The sequence below is a fragment of the Talpa occidentalis genome, unplaced genomic scaffold (assembly GCF_014898055.3).
Source record: "Talpa occidentalis isolate TD23 unplaced genomic scaffold, MPIMG_talOcc4v2.1 talOcc4.5, whole genome shotgun sequence".
NCBI classification, from domain to species: domain Eukaryota; kingdom Metazoa; phylum Chordata; class Mammalia; order Eulipotyphla; family Talpidae; genus Talpa; species Talpa occidentalis.
In genome coordinates, this window is record NW_023604861.1 from 110,176,647 (window position 1) to 110,194,873 (window position 18,227).

General features: G+C 39.6%; 1 pseudogene; it reads left to right on the top strand.

Annotated features, from left to right (window-relative positions):
* The first annotated feature begins 1,244 nt into the window (after positions 1–1,244).
* Positions 1,245–17,472, top strand: LOC119258643 (guanine nucleotide-binding protein G(I)/G(S)/G(T) subunit beta-1-like; annotated as a pseudogene).
* Positions 17,473–18,227: the final 755 nt, after the last annotated feature.

Consider the following 18,227-nt stretch of genomic DNA (forward strand, 5'->3'; position numbering starts at 1 on the left):
ATTTAAAAAATTATAAAAAATTAAAAATAATAATAACACAAAAAATTAAAAAAAAATTGCTGTCTTTATTTGGGTATAGAGTGTAGACTTTGTAGATACAGTATGAAATAGGACAAGTCTTGAGGACCTTGGAGCTGAGCTTTTGTTAGAATGATTAAAAAATAATAATATATAAGTCTTCTAATTTTAACTTTGTGTTAGTTTTCCTTTTGACCTCCCTTAATAATTAATAAAGTCTGCCCATTTTGTGCTAAGGTGACCCAAGAGAAGATCTTTTTTGTTTACTCACCTTGAGTCAGAGGGCTTAAAAGTCAGCAGTGTGCTTGTGGAGAAGGAGAACTCCTTGTCAAAAGCAAGTAAGTCTTGGAGTTAGGCATCCTTCTACTTGAGGAGCTTTTGTCTTTTCTGGGGAGAGTGCTAAAACCTGGAATTCTAGACAAGTTTCAACTAGAAAGAAAAATGTTGGCCTTTGGGAACTGGAATGGTCAGTGATAAAAACCCACCAGGGAAGGTTAGGGAAAAAAATGAAAGTGTTGTTCTTTTTCAGCTGTCAGTCAGTTAAAATTAGAAACTCTTTGTTTTGAGTCCACTGTGTACTAATCCAATGGTAGATTTGATCCTTGCCCTCAAAATCAAACATTAAACATGAAAAGGCAAATATGTACATGAGTGGAATTGAAGAACAAGTTAAAAATACAAGGCCTGTCATAAGACAACATGCCAAATGAGGAGAAAAGCTAATAAAGAGGTTCTATAGGTGTACCAAGGAGAGAAAATTCACTGGGTTAGGTGATCTTTCATTATGAAGGAGGAGGAAACACTTGCTCTAGGTATTTAAAAATTGTAAATGCTTATGTTGTACAACCATTCCAGGCTGGGCAGGTTCATTGTTGATTTGGGCAGAGAAAAAGAATTTTGGAGCCTTTGGTATCTCTAACATGCCTTTAATGATGAATCAGGGAACCAGGCACACATTCAGACCAGCAGCCAGGAAAGCAGCAGCTGAGCCTCCCTTCCCCCATAATCTCAGTGTGCTTTCTCTTTCTCTCTCTCAATGATCTCCATAATGAACTCTGGCCCTGGGCATCCATACTTATAAGTAAGCTCACCCCTGCTCTGCAGCTTCTTGGCCCTGGTGTCCATAATCCTAGGCATGAGTTCCCCATGCTCAAGCCTCTCTGTTTTGGATGTCCATGGATGTCCTGCTTATGCTCCCAAGCACTTTTTTTTTTTTTTGCACCAACATGATATCATGTGTGGTCAATGAAACCCAGGAAAAAAGCAAAACTGCAGGTGGCAGCCATAGAGGCTGGCTGCTAGGAAGTGAAAAAATGCATGACTTACTTCATTTTCCGTACAGTTGGGTAAGTGGAAAGGAAGGAGAAATGGCGGGAATGGAGATGAAGTATCAGGAATATGTAAGATATGTAGTAGGGATAGTGACCAAATCTTTCTGGCTTGAAGTAAGTTTCTTTAGGAGACTAATAGGAAATAGGCCCAGATGGTGGAGAACTTTGAATGCCAGGCTAAGGAGCTTGTCTTTACCCTATAAAACAAGAGATACTCTTATTTTTTTTTTTGAGATAGGCAGTAAAATAATGAGTTAATTTTTAAAATGATTGGTCAGTAGTAGAAAAGTGATGACATTGGAATAGAAAAACCTCAATATTTCAACAGTAAATGAGTATTGAGAAGAATTAAAAGATGTCGAATGTTTAGGAGATTCTGAGTTCTTTTTTTTTTATTATTATTATTATTCCTTATGTTAACTTTTGACTTGTGTCAGGGAGAAAGAGAAAAGAGCAGACAGGCCTTTACCTAAAGCAGAAGACAGTTACTTAGTTAGCATTTATTTGCATTGCTGACATTTTGGGGACAACTGTAGCAGGGGCCACTTCCCTGGAAAAAGTGAAACACAGTTCTTAGTTCACAGATTGAATGTGGGAAGATAGAGAACCTTCAAAATTAGTGACAAATAAAGCCCTTAAAGGTCAGTGTAATGTTTCTTCCTCTTTTAAAATGTTTGTGTTTCATTAAAGAAAAAAACAACTTGGGTAAAAATATCTCTATACAAATATGACCAGGATATTCATATATATAGAATTTTTCCCCTCCAATTAGCTATAAGTTTCTATAGGCCCAAGACATGCTAAAATTTCCTTTGGAAATTAAACACTTCCTACACAAGGGTCTCAGTTTATAGGGAGTTAAGGCTGTTCAGTTGCTAATGATCTTGGCTTGTTCATTACCAGACAGACCTAAAGGAGCCACATATCTGCTTCAGGCCATCAAAGTCAGGTGGAGGATGGATATAGAGTAAGTTCCTAAAACCAGAGATATTGAATCGAAAGCAAGGAGATCCCTTTGGGCAAGATTTCTGATACTGGTGGAAGCCTTTAGAAGAAGGGCCACATAGATTCTTCCATCACCTTTATAGATTTAAAAATATTTAAATATTTAATCCACATAGAATTTATTCTGGAGTAAGAGAATTTGGTTGCAACTAATTTTTTGTCCAGCTTGCTATCCATTTTCCCCTACTTATTGAATAATCTATTCCTTAAATCATCACTACCCTTGATTTGAACTGCCCCTTCTATCATATACTAAATTTCCATGTGGATTTGGATTTAACTCTGAACTTTCTTTTCTATGACACTACTCTCTTTGTCTCCTCCTGTACCAATGCCACCCTATTGTATTATACTAGCTTTATAATGTAGTACACTTTAAGAAACACTGTCCTTGGGGCTAGTAAAGTAGTAGCCCTGGGAAAAGTAGGATTATGAGTTGATTTCAATAATGAGGAGAGAAGACCACAAAGAGAAAAAAGGGAAGATTTCATAATTCAAGCTGAAGCCACCTGTTTTACAAATTTGAGACCATGCCTACATTTTGAGAGCAACAAGAAATATATAGTTAATCAGTCATATCCTTCTTTGCCCTACTTTACAAGTCAATAGTATTGTTATATAGACCACAATCTATAGTGGAGAATTTGATGGTGACATTCCTGTAATGCATTATTCCTATAATACATACACTCTTATAATACATTGTAACACATTATTAGTATGGCTGATCAACTCTGACAATTTCACAGAGAACATGGAGAAGAGAAGGCAGACTGCTCCTTTTGAAAATCTTCATGTTTTCCTATTAACAACTGTAACCCCCTTTGACCAAGAATTTTTTCTCAGTTGTTAGGTTTGTTTATTTGTATAGTTCTTAAGTTAATGTGTGAAATACATTTAAATGACAAACATCATTTAATCTCTCCACATGCTTGAATTATTGCATGGACCCCTTGCAATAATAGCGAGCAGAAATAGAGCTGAAAGTGTATCAACATACTTCTGTGTAAACAGATTGTATACTTATATAATCAATTCATTCAACATGTGTTCTTTGATCTTCCTTTATGCTTCTAAGAACTTTGATAAGTGCTAAGAGGCAATAGGTAGTCAAACCAAAAAAAAAAAGATTAATGCATATGAAATAGCTTGTATTAGTTTCCTAAGACTGCTATAACAAAGTACCACAAACTGGGTGTCTTGTCATTTCAAATAGAAATTAATTCTCTCATAGCTCTGGAGACTAGATATCTAAACTTAAGGTGTTAGGTGGGTCATTAGACCTCTAAAGGCTCCAGGAGAAAATCTTCCTAGTTTCTAGTGCTTTTCTGCAATCTTTGGCATTTCTTGCCTATAGCAATAACATTCCCATCTTTAATTGTCTCTTCACATGACTGTCTTCCTAGTGTTTCTGTCTGTGTCTCTTCACAAACTTCTTTTAGGGATACCTGTCATTACCTATAGGCCCACTCTAGTCTAATATGATCGCACCTAACTTGATTACATCTGCAAATAGTTTATTTGCAAATAAGGTGACATTCATTTTTATCAGGAGCCAGGACTTCAACATATCTTTTAGGCAATACAACAGCACTTAATATAAAGCAGAGATAATATGAATGTTAATCAGAACCCACTTTACTGGTCTATTTAGTTTTAAAATAGTCACCTAATTGATTAATTATTTAATTCAATCAACTTGGAATGGAAACAATGAAAGTAGGAGATGGTGGAGTCATCACATTTATTACCTATCATGGACCCTGTCCATTTTACCAAACACAGAAACTACATTAACCGAGCTGGTGGGGAGGTTTGTCAGGTATAGCAGGATTTGAGCTCCCAGAGGGGAGAGAGGCCCTTTAGAAGGGGATTTAGAAATGGGCCAATAAGAAATGACTGTAAAATTTCATGAGGGCAAACTAACCCTACTTCTGTGGAGGAAATTCTAACCTGAACTGTTTTTTCCCCTGGAAGAGGTACTAGAAACCAAAATACACCCTCCCTGACTGCACTGTTCCACTGAGACCACAGGAAAACAAACTACTCAATGTCTCCCCCTTCCTGCCCTTGGAAACCTTGGCCTCAGCCAACCTTGCCTAATGTGAGATCTGTTTCAAGCCAGGAACATGATCCTCAAAACATATTTCTATGTCTTTGGTTTCCTATCAGGCTGTCCCTTTTCCAAAGCCAATATTTTCATACAGACAGAAATTTTGGTTGCAATTCTATTTTATTATATCTATTAATATTACATATATATTTAAAAACCTATAGTAACATTCAGAATCAAGAGCTCTAAAAGCTCACATTTTCCTATTGGTGACATGAAGAGATGTAACAGAAGTTCTATCTGGCAGTAGAAAAAAAAATTAACTGCTACACGGAGAACTAGCCTTTAGCTAACAAGTAAAGTTGTTTTGGTTGTTTGCCTTCAGCTGCTCACAGCTGGTTTCTTCTAGGAGCTCAATGTCCCCCTTCTGTGTTCCCCTCCAGGCTGTGAAAACCCTCTCTCAGAAAAGCATTTGATAATCTCTCTTGCACAATTGTGTTAACGGTTAATAAATGGTAAAAGAAAGTTAGTGGGGTATGACTGACAGCACACTAGAGTGGAATTGCAGGCCTGGCTTATGTGGATTCTATCATGTCCTAGTATTGTGGGAAAATGCTCCCAGGCATTTGAAGGCAAGAATACTTAGGTTTGAATACTGGCTCTATCATTTATTAGTTATCTGACCCAAACACTTCATTTTGGTACTCCTAACTTTCCCTTTCTTTAAAGCAAGTATTGTAAATCTGTTAAATGTTTTTAACAAATTATTTTGCTGATTATGTGTCAGATACCACACCTGACGCAGAAAGGCACTGATACAAAATCATTGTAATCTGTTAAAGGAAAAGGACTGAGGATGCTGTGCTCTTTTAGAGAGGGCACCTTTATCTTTTTGTGGTGCAAAGATATTTGTTAAAACAAACATCAAATAGCACTGTGGTTCTATATATCAATAACAACTTTCCATAGAACTAATTCATATCAAGCTTGCCTTTAGGCAAGATGCCCTGGCAAAAAGACAATCTGTGTTCCCATTGGAAAATTTTTCCAACCACCAGCCAGAGATCAGGTTCCATCCCTTTGACCAATTGCCACACTGTTGCTTCTTCAGTGCCCTCACTTCTGTTTCAAGAACCTTGGGCTTACCCAAAAGGCAGAAAAAAAAAAAACACTTGAGAACAGAAAATAGACAAGCAAATACCCCCTGGACTATTCCTTTCTTGGCTGTTCTCTATTTTCAGGTTCTTGCTTATTTCTGAAGAAACCTTTTCAAAGATTAAGTTAGGCCCATTGGAAAGGGCTACTCCCCATCTTTCATCCAACTTCTCCCACTGGTATTCAAACATAATTTTTTTTTATTAACTGAATATGTTTATTGAACTGAATTTTTTATCTCTGTTTTATAGTTTTTTCTTTCTCCTTTTATTAATTCTTTAAATTTATCTATTTATTTATTTATTTTTTTTTTTTTTAAAGATTTATTTATTTATTCATACAAGCACTGGGTACAGTCAGAAGCATGGGAGGGTGAGAGAATTCACCAGAGCCAGAGCTGGGAGCAGAGTAGGCAGAAAGACCAAAGTACACTGCTGAGGGGAGCAGCGGGCGGCAGTAGAGGTCTGCGCACCATGTGGGACCCTCCTCTGGTGGCCGGGGAGCAGCCGGGAATCGAACCAGTGCTGCAGAGGCTGCGGGCAGCTTCGCAACCCAGCGCTCAACCGCTGCGCCACCGGGGAGGCCCCGATTAAATTTATTTATTTTTATGTATTTTACATCATTGTTCATTTTCATACAATATTTCCTATAAAATTCCCACCACCAATTCACCTGTGTACCATCACCACAGTCCCTTTTCTCTTCCCTCCCCCGCAAAATGTCTCTGATTTATAGTTGCCTGTTAATTTTGGTTCTTATTTATTTATTTTTCCTGATCCCTTATCTGTTCCCCTAGTTCCTCCTATAACTGAAACCATCCAGTATTTTTCCTTTTCCTTCTGATGTATTTCACTGACCATAATCCCTTCTAGCTCCACCCAAGTTGCTGTGAATGGCATGAGTTTATCTTTTTTATTGCTGAGTAATATTCCATTGTGTATGTGTCCCACATCTTCTTGATCCAGTCATCTATTTTTGGGCATTTGGGTTGTTTCCATAGCTTACCTATTGTAAATAGTGATGCAATAAACATAGGGAGGCAGGTATTCTTTTGAATTAATGTTTTTATCAAACATTAATATTTTTCAAGGTTATCTGGTTATCCTTCATTAAACTGGAGTCCCCCAAGGAAGAAAGTTATGTATTGCATTTATTCATTAATTTGTTCATTTATTTATTTATTCCTGCATCACTATAAAATGAGTAATAGTCAATATTGATTGACTTCTTCCTTTATGCCAGATAATTTGCTAAGATTTAACCTTATTATCTAATCTAATTATTCCATTAACAATCATGTGATGTGGGTACTATTTATATCTCAGTTTTTACATGAGAAAGAGCTATAGATACTACTTTCCCAGTCACATGGTTTGCAGGTGGAAAAGTCCAGTTTCTACTGTTGACCCAAATCATTGCTAAGTAGATACTAAGTGGTTAAAAAGTATACAGGTGATAGTTCATATCCTGGAGGAGCTGAAACCATAGTTGGGCACATAAGACATAAAACAATTAAGCAGTTAGGTGGGGCAGGATGAGGTTAAATATTAAAATAAATATGGTCAAAGAGAACTGGTGTGGGATAGCTAGTAAAAAAAGAATTCCTAGACCCTGAAAGACTAAATAGGTTTTGCAAAGCTATACAATTCAGAACTCTGAGTGGTGGAAAAGGGTAGGAGATAAACCAGGAATGTACAGACTTGGTAGGTAGAGAAAAGAGGCAGTGCCCGTACAATCAGGACAGAGTTGGAGATAACGCCCAGGTCGGACTGGGTGGCCTTGAGTGTTTTGGAAAGAAGTTTAGATTGTTTTGGTTAATAGGACTTGGGAAACTGCTGAACATTTTAAAATCAAAACTGTGTCTTAAGAGGATTAAGAGATGTCAAGGGAGGGATTTGGAATCTAGAAAACTGGTTAGGATATTTCTTGAGAAATAAAGGAGTGAAACAAAATTCTGAAGTAAGCAATTGGCACTATAAATAACCAATAAGAAAAGAAGGTGAGAAAGATATTTCAAAGGAAGAAATGATATAACATTATATTTGGTTGGTTGTAGTGATAAGAATGAAAGTGAAATTTTAAAATGACTCCCAGGGTTTGAACCAGTGGGATAAGGAAAGCTGTGGTAATAAAACTGGAAAGTTAGGGAAAGAAAATGTTTATTGTGAATATTTTAAATTAAACTATTAAATGGAATGTTCAATTAGAGCAGGAAATTTGTGAGTAGAATTTGAGGAAAGGGTTAGGACAGGGAAAATTAAGTTTCTATCACCTGAGGAATAAACATGTCAGTGCCAGAGCACTGATGGACATGGGCTGCTGGTTAGTGTTTCAAGACAACTCACATTTCTGCACAGATTATGAATAAGGTACTTATAGTGTTTATTCAAAATATCTTCTCAAGTATGTTTGTATAATAAATAGCCTTGGAGGGTAGAGATAGTGTTTCTATCCAGGAAAAAAAGTCAACCTGTTTACTGTCCAGTATAATAAAGATACTATCTCCCTCCAGAGCAAATAGCAGGCATGTTTACTGCCTATTATAAAAGAGTTATGTTCTCTAAACTCAGATTTCTCTACTGTATCACAACCTACATGTTATGTAGGCATCCATTTGGATCCATCCATGCTATCCCCTAGAACTAGGAAGTGAGGGAAGGTGATGTATACACCCCAATACTCATGTTATTGCTGTGCTGTGAGTTAAAAAGTTCTTTTTTCTGACTCAGGAATCTCATGTATTCAGCTGACATCAATTAAACTGGGTTAAGATAATTTTTAGCTTGTAAATTTGGTAAAAATTTTAGATTCCTTCATGGTTCCTAAAAGTTAGTTGAGGAGCTCATATAGAAGGGACAAAAAGACAGGGTTCTGGGCCTGAAGTGACTCTAGTCAATGGTCGACAATACTGGTCGAGTAGAAGCACTTGGAAAGATTGGGATTGAAGAGAAGTTCTCAAGAGCTCAATCATGATGACTGCCAACCTACAGTCCCATTCTAAGAGAAATATTCCATCTACAGCTATCCTACAAAGGAAAGGCTCATGGAAGTCATGTTTTCTACTATGTGATATGTCAATCTGATCTGGCCATAAAATCTCTGCTATAGACTGAATATTTGTATCCCCACTCCTGTCCTGCCCCTACTCAATTGTTGAAATCCTAACACCCAATATGATCATTTTGGGAGATGATTAGGTACTGAGGGTATCGTCCTCATGAGTGGGATTAGTGACCTTATAAGAAATCACACAGAGGGCCTCCCCGTTGGCGCGGAGATTGAGCACTGGGTTGCGAGGCTGCCCGCGGCCTCTGCAGCGCCGGCTCGATCCCTGGCTGCTCCCCGGCCACCGGAGGAGGGTCCCACATGGCGCGCAGACCTCACCTGCCGCCCGCTGCTGCCCTCAGCAGTGTACTTCAGTCTGCCTGCTCTGCTCCCCACTCTGGCTCTGGTGAATTCTCTCGCCCTCCCGCGCTTCTGACTGTACCCAGTGCTTGTATAAATAAATAAAAATAAATCTTAAAAAAAAAAAAAAATCACACAGAGCTCCCCTGCCCCTTCCACCATCTGAGGACATAGTGAGAAAAAGGTCTTCTATGAACTAGAAAATGGGTTCTCACCAGAACTTAATCATGCTGGGAAGTTTATCTCAGACTTTAAGCCTCCAAAATTGTGAGAAATATATTTCTGCTGTTTATGAGCCACCTAGTCTGTGGTACTTTATATAGCAGCCCAAACTAACATGATTTCTTTGGTCAAAACTTTCCCCATTGGGCTACCTTATATAGTATTGTATAGCCCATGAAATGGCTGCTCTGGACTAAGCATCCCTCTCTTGTTCAAACACCATAGTCAAAGTGGCCACAAAGTATCTTGGGCCCTTTATCTCAGACACAGGCTGGGAAAAAGTGGGGACTAGGCAAAATCAGTGGAAATCTGGCCCAGCTGTGGGAGGGTACCCAGAAAAGATGTAGTCCAAGGGGTACAAGAAACTCAGGTTTGATTCTTAGTAAAAAGCAGAGGGCATTCAACACTTTAAATGGAAGGCTTCAAACAGGAAATGTAGAGAATGGAAGATCTGCAAAATTAGATAGGTTGGGGTACTGTGGTCCTAAGAAGGTAGGCATAGCTAGATACTGGCTGGGTGGTGGTTATTTTCAATGGAGAGGAATGACTGCAGTTCAACTTAGTTCATCTGACACTTCTAAAGTATCTACTATCTGCTAGGGGCATGTGAGCAAATGGAGAAATGACAGTATAAGATGTAGTTTCTCACCTCAAGAATACACAATGCAGGGCCTCCCCGGTGGCGCAGCGGTTGAGCGCTGGGTTGTCAAGCTGCCCGCGGCCTCAGCGGCGCCAGTTCGATCCCCGGCTGCTCCCCGGCCACCAGCGGAGGGTCCCACATGGCGCGCAGACCTCTCCTGCCGCCCGCTGCTCCCCTCAGCAGTGTGCTTCGGTCCTTCTGCCTGCTCTGCTCCCAGCTCTGGCTCTGGTGAATTCTCTCGCCCTCCCGCGCTTCTGACTGTACCCAGTGCATGTATAAACAAAACAAACAAACAAACAAATAAATAAATAAAACATGCCTCTATAAAAAAAAAAAACTTAACCTACATTAAAAAAGAATACACAATGCAAATAAAGCATAATGCATACAATAATAAAGTCATGTGCAAGATGTAGAGGAGATGAGTGAGTCATTGAATTTGGGATTGAGGGGCAGAGACAAGTAGCTGGAGAAGGATCATGAGGAGCAGACTCCAATGCAGCATTTCAAAGGATGAGAAAAATAAGTAGGGATTATTCTAGGAAAATGGAGGACATGGCTCAGTTCGGGTTTGGAGGAACAGGAAAGGCATGACAAGAATTAAGGAGGTGACAAAGCCCTTGACCAAGAAGTTCAGGATTGAGGGTCAGATTCACTGAGTCCAGTGAATCACTGATCTAAAGAGGAAACTGAGGCAGAATCTAAGAATGTAACAGGGCAGGGCATGGACAAGGAATAGCCAGGTCTCAGTGAGCATAAGAGTGCCATGACTAACCAGTGTTGGATGTTGGGTGATAGGCCTATGGTCACATGATTAATTCTAGACCTTCACAGGTTGAGAACCTGATTTTGAGAACACCTGCCACCTGCTCAAGATTTTCAAAAGGCAGGACTGGGCTTCCTCCAATGTCTTTTTCTGAGTGAAGCTAGGCCAATTCCTGCTCTACGATTTCTGCCATCTTCAGATTCTTGGCTTTCCGGATTCTTAAAATATCTTTGTAATTGGTTTTTTAGCTGTCTAACACAAGCTCCTCTGATCCATCTTCCAGACAGCCCTTGGGGTGCTTTTTCTGAAAGACAAATCTGATGATGTCACTTTCCTACTTAAGATTCCTCTGTAGCTACCCATTGTCTGCTGTGCTCTTTGGCAAAGCCCCTCATAGTACAGGCCTGCCAGGGCAGACGTTTTGGAAAATAATGAAGGTGAAATGTCAAGGTCCTAGAGGTGTGTTTATGTGGTCATTTTGTATTCAGTTTGTAAAGAGGGTCCCTCAAGTTGTAAAAACTCTAGGTCTCCTACGAAACCAGTCTCTACTTGTGGGCCTTGCCCATCTCTCCAAATACATTTGATGGCATGTTTTTTTCTCTCTTTCTCTCTCATCCTCCCTCCCTCACCCCCAACAGCCTGAGTTTCTCTGAACACTCAAACTACATAATTTCCACCAGCCAGTTTGTCCTTCAACATCCTGGTGAGGCAACTCTCCTGAAGAAAGTCTGCCTTCATCTCTCCAAATTCAAAAAAAGTAACATGGATATATTGCCAAATTCCTGCATACATTCTGTCATCTGGCAGCTGTTTATATGCCAGCTTACTGAACTAAGACCTACCCTCACTAGGTATTTGCAACACAAAAACTGTGCTTGGGATGAAGAACAGTGTCTCAAATATGACTTGTTGAACTGACCTGGAAAGAAATGCCACTGCTGCCTCTTATAATTCATATTAGTTACTATTTATTGTGGGCATACTAAGTGCCATGGAATAAAGTGCCATTTAAGACATTTAAAATATATTATCTGTAATGCCTCACAAAAACCCAAAGGTTAATCAATGAGGAGGTAATATTAGTTGACCCACATGAAATTACCGATTATTTGACCATCTTCGGTGTATACAAATAGCAATTTCAAGTGGTTCAATCTAATAGATTTAAACCAGGTAAGTTAACTCCAAAGTCAATCAGTGTTCTTTTTTTGTAAACAGGAAGCATCATCCTGATTGAATGAGGTTTAAGAGAGAGATTAGGGTCACAGTTGCAGGGTAAAATGATAGCTCAGTCTTCATTATTGGGGAGAGTGCATATAAAATCAACCACAGTAAAAACTTTAAATGTTTGTTTGTTTTCTCTTCAATTAGAAATAGCACAAAGGGAAGAACTTTGTTTTTTTAGGGCAGAAAAGGAAAACAAAATGGACAGCATAATTTTATCTGTTGAGATTTTTAATAATAGTTCCTTGCTGGTCTTACAAATAGGAAAGCTCCCTTTTATTTATTTTACGAGATCATATTTTAAGTAACAACAGCTTTCATATGACACTCCTCGCATAATGAATTTAAAAGAGGAAATTGTGTTTATGTTTTGGTATAGCACTTAATTGCCAGAAATATAAGAACCTGAGGCAGCATTACTATTAAAGCTTGAAAGAAAATAGAAAACTTCCAGTCCCACTTCTATAGTGCAAGGGAAAGTCATAATTAATATAATTTATAAAGAAGTTATTATCAAAGAGAATATGTCACCAAGCTCCACCAGCCAAAATTGTTGATCTAATTTAGTTAATAACCACTTTGCCATACCACTCCCATTTCAGGCAGGAAAAAAATGGATAAATTCACATGGGCCATACCATACATCCTTCATCAACTCTGTAAAAGTATTTTGCACATTGCCTGAGGAAGGATTTTGAATTCATTGTTCAGAGCAGAATGGGAGAGAAAAACCTAAAATGGAAATCTGCAATTACAGCTCAGAATATCTTTAGGGAAGCTGAACCGTTTCAAATCATGGGTCAGCCACTCCATATGACAAATGAGAATGGTGAAATACTTCTGACCGCAGGCACCAACTTGCAAAATGACTTTCATTTTCCATGGCCCCTTCCTCATCTTTCTTCAGTCTCACTCCTAATGGCTGTCTAAACTGGACATTGTTCATGTCATCTTCAGTTACATATGTACATACGGTATATCTTCCATAAACAGAACACCCAGGTCTGTCTCCCATCTGACCACAGGAATGTCTTCTTATTATTATCAACTCCCAAACTTATGTGACCACAACTTTAACCAACAGTAAATTGGGCAATTGCTGCCCCTGCCTTCCCGGTAATCTGGAGGTGAGAGACCACAAGTTGGTACAATGAGGAAAGTTTTTCTCATTCTTCTTTCTATCAATCTAACTCCATCTTTTTCTCTTCCTCCTATGCCTGTAAAGACTCCCAGTCCCAAGCAAAGTTCCACCTAGACCTGAAGGGAAAATCTTTGTTTACAACCAAAATCTAAACTCTGAAGATCAGAAGTAATGATGTAGAGTTTAAGGAAGACATATCAATGAAAATGGCTAGATCCAAGATAATCAATAACTTACTACAGATCTTCAGGACCCACATCTTCCAGGAAACCTGGATAGTAAGACTTGTTAGTACAATTGACTGAATCCAGGATTGGACATTAGATGAGCGGGTGCTGATCCCTTCTCTGTTACTAAGTAGCTCCATGGCCTTGGCAAGCCACTTTTTTTTTTTCTTGAAATTTCACTTCCTTATCAATAAGATGCCTGGAGCAGAATAGATCAATAATTCTCAGCCTTTCCCCCATCAGTGACATATCACACATTCCCACAACAGCCCCATGATCACAGCCAAGAATGTGAGGCCACTTCTTATAGGCTGTGCATTTTTTTTTTAACTCATGCCTCTTCTAGAAGACCATACAATAGAAAGAAAAATAAATCTGGGGGCTTTTCAATTTTAACATTCCCTTTACTGCTAAGCAGTAAAGGTACATTTTTAATTTGTGTGTTTATTTCGGTGCTTGGGTGTGTCTCAGTCCACCTCCTCAAAAGTATTCAAGTATTTGTTGAACAGTATTAAATTGGGTGGTTTAAATGTCATTCTCTCTTTGGGGTCATGGAAGCTCACTCTCCTTTCTCTCTTCTCTTCATGCCTTTTGTCTCCCTTCTACTTCTCTCCCTTCCATAGTCCAAAAGGTGCTCAGGCAGTGGGACAGGTGCTGTTTGGCATAGAATCTATGCTCATCTCTTTAATCCTTAGTCCTGTGAAGCACATCCAGTCAAATGTCAGTTTTTCTTTCCCTTTTCATAAGCGACAAGCAAGAATGTCCTGCAGAGGGCCAAAGTCAGATAGACTTACATGGAGCACACTGGAGTCTTTTTGTTCCTGTCCTCCCTATATTTTGGAAGCTCCAGCGGGAATGTGGCCTGAATTTAAACACTCAGGGCTGTGACCATTAACAGTGAGCACTTTTGTAGATTCATGCAGCCTCTCCCGTCTTTCCTCTCCCATGGCCTTGAATGATCTGTTGTTTGTGGACAATTCACTTGTTGTACTCCAGAGAGCAGGCCAATCCTGTCTCTCCCATTGTCTCTTATATGGGCAAACAAAAGGCGTCTTCTTAGGCCAGAGCACCAAGCTGATAAAAGACTGATTAAAGCCTCTTTTGTGGTGAAATTTAATAGGTCTGGGTTGGGCATTATATTTGATTAACCCCAACCAGTCATTACATGGCATTATATATACAATCCAGCTATGCCCAACAGCTCTCAGCTGGGTGGAGCCTGTCTTTGAACTCCTGAATGGTGCCAAGACACCATAGGCAGAGCTGGTCATCAGCAAAACAGAAGTCAATAAACATCTCTGGGGCCTCCAATTTTCCCTTTCCTTCTCCACCCACTCTTTATGCTCACTCTTTCCCAGGCGCCCAGAGCTTTCAAATTATTAGGTTCTTTCCAACAGGCAGGAAGACATCTGATAAACTCATTCACACAGAGTGATTTAACGGGTTACCCTTTGCAAGAATAGCTGCAGTTCAAAGGAGGTGCTTGGATTGGGAATCATGAAACACAAAGAGACAAAATTCTCATGATGGTGTCAGAGCCTGCCTCGTTTCTCAGTCGGACTCTCCCTCTTACCCATAATTGAGCCATTGACTTTACCCTGAAGATTATCCAGGGCCACATTTTGCCTCAGTCTGGAGAAATTAAAGAAACTCTGATTTGACCCTCAAGTGACACTCAAGTTTCCCCTGCTGTTTGTCCTGCGTTGCTCAGTGCCCTGCCGTAGTGACTGGAATTGACCTTCTTGGAGCAAGTAGGCTCTTTGCCTCAGGTGTCTGGCCCACCCAGGATCCCATGTCTGCTAAGAATGACTCCATACCTCCATATTCACAGTTTTGCCTTTACTCTCTCCAACCCTGTCATTCCCACCACTGATATGAACCATGTGCTTTCCAGCCATCTTCCTAGATTTCCAAATATTCCTTCTCCCCTGTGCCTTTCCACTCATTCTCTATGTCTGGCTGGACCTCCCTAGGCTGACTTGAGGCTGATCTATGGCTTGCCACCCATCTAACTGGATTCCCTCTCACTTCCCCAACCCAGTGAGTTTGATGATTCCAAGTCCTAAGTCCACCTCACTCTCCCCGCAGCTAACCTTTTCTTCCCCTCAGTGTCACAAAAGTATTGGAGCTATACGTCAGGTAGAGTAGGTAACCTGGAATTATCAGGAAAATATATCCACCAATAGGTGAATGAATAAAATACCCTTCAAAATTCCACTTGTTATCTCCCTCTCCAGCAGTGTTCTCAAAGCTCTGTATTCATTCCTATATCATGGCAATGATAAAGCATGTTGTGCTTTAACTGTTGGTGTATCACTTATCTATGTCCCCCTAGCAGATTATGAATTTGAGAGCAAGGACTATGCTCGACTTTGTTGGCTTAGCACATAGCCAGCTTTTATTATTATTATTCTGTTTAATGAGTTGGATGAATTAAATCATTGATATGAATATGAGAACCACACCATAAGTTATGGATTGTATGAAGACCCACCTGACACCTTCTGCCCAAACTTTGGACAGATGCTAATAGAACTATACCAGCTTTCCTTGGTAAATATTTGCAGTTTCACTTTTTCTGTCCTTTCACTTTCACACTTACAGTTCTCAGTATTTTTAAGCATATAGGCAGGTTTCCTTTCATTAGTCTGATAATCTAACTTCACTAAACTAAAATAAACAAATTAAACATTATCATTAATTTCACTTGCAAATGACTTACATTCTTGAAATGATATATAGTTTTTTATTGTTACTTTTCAATAAAAAATGAAAATCCATCAAGCAGGAATATTTTGGAATAAATATATTTCCTGTCTTTTTATTTCATGCAGTAGATCAATGAATTAGGCTTTCCTTAAGTGCAAATAGTGGAATCTCCAATAATTTAGCACGATTCAATAATTTATTCTTTTTCTATTAAAATTATGAACTTCTGCCCATCTAAACAGCTGGAGGGGTCTGAGCAGCTGGCAGAGGTGGTGGCAGTGCTGAGAGAGGAATGTGTGAAGAAGTGGGGAGTACATAAAGAAGTAGGGCAGCACAGTGTGATACTAGACTCAGCCTGCAGACCACCTTCCCAGAGCTAGCACAACCACTTCGTGGAGCAGCGGCCGGGCTGCCTTTTCCAGCATGCTTCAGACTGGGACAAGGCCGAGACAATTATACTTGTATTAGAGACCAGACCAGAAGCACTTCTGAATTAAGGTATCAGACTCTGAGGTTCATGAAGAACATAAAGATCAGGTGAATGAACCTAACCATTTAAGGCAGGAAACTGAACATTTTAAGAACCAAGTTAAAATGCCAGGAAAGCATGTGCAGAAACAACTATCTCTCAAATCACAAACAACATCAACCCAGTGGGAAGAATAAGATGTATACCTGGAGAACACGAGGGGAACCCTTGGCCAAGATTTATGCCACACATTGGAGCACAGATTCCAGGCTTCTAGTTAGTACCTCACAAGATGGTAACCTTATCATCTTGGATAGCTACACTGTAAATAAGATCCATGGGTCATGACCTGTACATTTGCCCCTCTGTAGACTATGCGGCCTGTGGTGGCCTAGATGACATTTTCTCCATTTCTCCAACTTGAAAATTCATGAAGGGGATATACATGTGAGTTGTGAACTGGTCATACGTGCAGGTTACCAGCTTACCTACTGCTGCTTCCTGGACAACAAACAGATTGTTACCTGCTCTGGAGATACCACATTAGCTCAGTGGACGTCAAGACCTGTTGGCAGAAGGCCATGACCACTGGGCATACTGGGGATGTGATGAGCCTTTCTCTTGCTCCCAACACCAGGCTGGTTGTCTCTGATGCTTGTAATGTTTCAACCAAACTTTGGCGCTTTTGAAAAGGGATGTGCCGGGAATCTGTCACCAGCCATGAGTCTGACATCAATGTCATCTGCTTCTTTTCCCAAATGGCAGTATATCTGCCATTGGATGGGATGACTGTACCTGTTTGATCTTACTGTGGGCCAGGTGCTTATAACTTACTTCCACAATAACAGCATGTTTAGGATCATCTCTGTCTCTTCAAGAGTGTCCACATCTTCTTGGTAGGGTATGATGACTTCAACTTGCAACATCTGGGTCACATTCAAAACTGACAGGGCAGGTGTCTTGGCTGGGTATGGCACCCACGTCAGCTGTCCTGATGTGACAACAATGTGGCTATGGGATAGCTTCCTCAAGATCTGCAAGGAAGGCTGGCAACAGGTGGACTCTGCCCTAACTGGAAGACCAACCAATCCTGAGGTGTTACAGTGATAGCATTTTCAGTCCACCCTTACTAATGTGGACACCCTGCACCTCCCCTCAAAACTTCAAAAAGGCAAGATCTTTTTCCTTCACTTAATGCTGAAAACTAAGAGCACAATCCTCAAAAAAGGACCTAACCCTGCTCACTCCTTTAGCCAAGATTTTAGAAAAGTTATGTTTATAGACTGAAATTCCTCACCCTAAGGTAAAGCATCTGAATATATTTTTGGCATGATACTATTGAGGTGCAAAGTAAATCATCTTGTACTCCTCCAAGTTCTTCTAGATTGGCAAGTCAACAAGCATCAGGCAGATTGGTAAGAGAAAAGTCAGAGAAGTTTAATAATAATAGTAAGTTAATAATAATGTATATAACTGGTTGGAGAGAATCGGAATATTAGATGAGTTGCCAAAGAATGCATATTTTTAAAAGGATATGTACTTTTAATTATGTCGAAAACATATATTTTAAAAAGACATGCTTCTTGCTATCTAGCTATATAAATGTATGCTATGACATAACTGGGGTCACCTTGTCCTTTAGATATGCACAAAATTGATTCATTCCTCAATTTGTTTAAAGTTCAATGTCTTCCTCAAATTTTCTTGAAAAGTCCCAAGGGCAAGCTCTTAGTTTTAGTTCTCATCTCCTGCTTCTGCAAGATTAATTATTTGGGGATCATTTGCTACTCCATACATGCTACCTCTGTGTCTGTACAGACCCAAGCTTGGGATCAGTGTCTTGCCTTGCTTTTTACCACCCT